At 39.5% G+C, this 3,822-nt stretch overlaps 1 long non-coding RNA gene across 1 annotated transcript in view; it reads left to right on the forward strand.

The window, feature by feature from the left end:
• Window positions 1–3,671, forward strand: part of LOC126652922 (uncharacterized) — an 11,051-nt gene extending 7,380 nt beyond the window's left edge. Inside the window, exons 3-4 of the long non-coding RNA XR_007632073.1 lie at window positions 1,645–1,690; window positions 3,565–3,671. This is a non-coding gene — a long non-coding RNA (uncharacterized LOC126652922). The remainder of the gene's footprint in view (window positions 1–1,644; window positions 1,691–3,564) is intronic.
• The last annotated feature ends 151 nt before the right edge of the window (window positions 3,672–3,822 follow it).

Here is a 3,822-nt window from a genome sequence, read left to right on the forward strand (position 1 = left end):
CAAGACTGAGACTATCGAAGAGCTGCTGGATGGATATCATTGCTGTCACACTGATTCACAGTTAGCAGTCTGTTACAGCATCTGAAATCTGGATCATGCTGGGTTTTTTTCTTGAGGTCTAAGTTTTCAAAAGTGACCAGGAAGAAGGAAGAGTGAGAGATTAGTTTGGGAGTTCACTGATACAGCCTTTCTCAGAAAGTGTTACAAATCTTCTCTCCAAAATTCATTTGAAGTGCTTCAGGTACAAGAAGTAAAAATATGTGATCTCTTGAAAATCATGGCACAAAGATTCAACAGAAAAAAGGTTGGTCAAAGCAGTGAATGTACACTCCTTGGGTACCTGCCTGTTGAGTCTCTCAAGCGCTTCGTTACTAGTACCACTGGCATAGAATATTAATATAAAATCCATCTTAAAAATATTCCACAATTTAGAACAAATGAAAGAGGTATTAAAACATGAGAGGCAATACCTGTTATGGAGATCTCTCTGCTCTGCCACCAAGAGTGTGGTAAAGGGCTAAGGACAGGCAGAGTGCTGCTCTGTGCCACCCTTTCCTGCTGATTCATCCAGCCCCAGCCACACCAGTAAGTGATCCTGATGAATTGTGTAAAATGTAAAGTACAAGAGCATTTGTTTTATGAGTTTCAGTTTTTTTAATTTACAGTTTTTTTAATTTTCAGTTTTTTAAATTTACATCTTTACAGAAATTTCCAGTAAAAGCTCACATTTTCAATCACAGCCTCTACATTTCCATATCAGGACACCATCAGTCAATGCCTCGCTCCTACCTGTTGAATTCAGGGACAGTTTGCAAGACTTAGACTCATCTCAGACAGTTTGTATGTATGACCTCATATTAAGTAATCAGTAATTGTACCATGCAGTGTGATCAAAAGCCATTGGGAAGTTCAGAGCTGAAATCTAATTCACTGCAAGAGCTGTCACCAAATATAATTGGTGTTAAGCGTCCTTGGGGTTTTCTGTATTTCCAGCATCATACAGTCCTGTTTAGGTAGCTGAAAAAGCAAATATCAGAAATTATTCTGTTCTTGACTGGTCAGCCCAGAAGGACTGCATGAGCAAGAGTCTGTATTTCTAGCAGAGGAAAATTCCTTTGTCATTTCTCTGGCAGTTTTCATTTATACACTCAGCCCCCTTGTATGTCTTCAAGGTATCAAGATGCTGCAAAATTAAAACTGAAATCAGCACACGTGATTATTTAGATTATATTGTTTTATTCTAGCCAAACCTTTCTAATGCTTATTTACAAGTTTTGAATACATGTTGTCAGGTCAGGTCCTTAGCTGACACACACCTTGCTGTACAGGATCAGTGGACCTATGCTGCCAAATATTTGTTTTACCTTGTAACAAACTTAGTTTTGCAAGGTTTTACAGCAGTCAGGATTTAGTTTACACTGCAAGAACTAGAAATTTAATTTGTCTGCATGCAATTGAGTATGATCCTCTAGGAACCTGAGCAATGGCATTACGAAAATATTTCAGTCCTGCTCCATATTTCATATGTTGTCTTTCCATTTGCAGTGCCATAACCATGCAAAGAGGTAGACGGTATTTTGCTGTGATTGTCTGTGGTTAGTTCCTCCAGTAAAAATGTTGAAATCTTGTTTCTTGGTTTTACAGGTATTGTAGCGGATTGACAAGTAGACGCTTTTGATGCTAATGAAAGGTAAGGAAATTCTGAGACATAAAATGAAAAAAAATTTGATATTTAAGTATATCATCTTCACTAAAATGAGATTTTTGTACTCTATCTTCTTTCACCCCTTTTCTTAATACATTTGTGCTTTGCAGAAACTGTTTTTTTCAAAGCATGTTGATGATATAATGGGAAAAGGAGATCTTTGCTTTCATGCTTCCTTATAGGCAGTTTTATGAGATAGCTGTATATGCATATTTAGCATTGCTACCCATGACACTCTTTGTTATCTACTAAGCAGAACATGTTATTATTTTTCCAGTAACTTATAAAGCAGACTGCTCATCATCTTTTCAAGAATGTACACACAATTCTCTCTTGGCTAATAGCTCCTTCTATTGTCCATGATTTATCATTGTCAGGATTCTTTACTGTTCCTCCTTATCTATTTTGCTGGAAATCTGACCATTTTCAAAGGACAGCCTGGATATAATTACCCCACTAAATTCTCATGTAAACTAAAGCATATACTGTTTTAGAACATATAAGAATATAACTTTCACTGGTATGTTTTTGCTCCACTTCTTTCCCTTTCTCTTTCACTCTCTCTCTTTTTAACTCTTCTGAAGGACTACGAAGTAAGTATCAAAGGTATCCTGGGTAATTAGCCATTACAGCACTGTCACAGAGGCTTTTGCAGTCAATACAGAGATAATTTGGGCAATGGTGAATGACAGCATTGTCCAGACTTTTGGGATAATCAAGGACACATCCAGCTGTACCAGACATCTGTCAGACCCATGAATCATTTCAAGTAGCTTTGCAATAGCCAGGCAACTCGAGCAAAGATAAACATTCCAGCAGCACGCAGCCATGGAAAAATACTGCTCCTACCAGAAAGCATTTAGCTGCTCAGTGCTGCAGGCCTATCTCTCAAAGCAGAAGGGGTACCACACACATCTTTGTGATTTTGAAAGGGGCACACATTTGTAACATTACCTGCTGTAGTAAGACTGGAATAGCATCCCCTACATGTGCATACTCACATTCATTAGAATTACTGAGGCAAAAAGAGAGCAAGAGGAAAAGTTATACAAAAAATCCAAAGACTGAAGTAATCTTGATAAATGCAACATGCCCTCTTGCAAATAAGGCTGTTTATATTGGCCTGAAATTGCTGGTTGTATATTTTCTAGATTTTGCATGCATATGGTGGAACTGTTACTCACTCTAAATGCGCACTGAGATTAACAAGGAGCTGGAAAACTCTTTTGTACTTCCCTGTTGCTGTCACCTTATTCCCATACTTGCATTGGAGAGGTAACAGAAAACAAAGGCAGTGCTATGCTTTGATGCATGGGGAAGTCCAGGGGTCTAAGTCTGGAGTTGTGGGCTTTGCTGTGCCACACTCATCTGCATGACTGTGGGCAAGTTTTTTCCAAACTCTGTGATTTGGATTCTCCCTCTAATTACCCAGCCCTTCTTGCAAAACATACTGACATCCCTCCGTTGTCTTAAGTTATTCTCACTGCTTTGTAGGGGGGGGATGGCTGCTCTGTCTAGTACATTGGCTCAGTAGGATGAGTTAAAATGAAGAAAAAAAGACTGTCAGGATGAAGTGAGCCAGTTTCCCTTTCCTGCTTGAAGTGACCACAGATTATGGAAGTGAGCAAGGATGAGCCCAACTTGGATTCACACAGTGTGGTTTTTGCTGCACTCTGCAGGCAGCAGAACTATATGGAATTGCTCCTAATAATTTCATAAAAATGCTATAATTACACCAGAGAGTAAAGGAGATTTCTGAACAACTGTCAGGTATCTGTTATACAAATATCTGCCATAGGCTTCTTTGAAATGCCACCCTTCACGCTGGCAGTGTAATTGTTTGTGTTTTTCTCTTTCAGTCTTTATACAGCACTGATGGGAAAGAGTGCTTATTAAGATTGCAGGGTAGCAACTGAAGAACTTTGTTAAGCTCCATCCAAGAGCCTGTGTCTAAGAGCAAAGCAGCACTGGCAGAGAGGACTCCTAAAGGCTGTCACCGATGAGAGGAGGGCAGTGTGGGATGAGCTGGGCTGGGAGGCGCTGGAAGCAGTTGGTGATCTGGCAGGATCCAGAGACTGATTTGCTGTGAGTGCTGCAAATGCAGCAATTGCTTTTGG

The sequence above is a fragment of the Myiozetetes cayanensis genome, unplaced genomic scaffold (genome assembly GCF_022539395.1).
Source record: "Myiozetetes cayanensis isolate MyiCay16 unplaced genomic scaffold, myiCay2020 scf9, whole genome shotgun sequence".
Classification (NCBI taxonomy): Eukaryota; Metazoa; Chordata; class Aves; order Passeriformes; family Tyrannidae; genus Myiozetetes; species Myiozetetes cayanensis.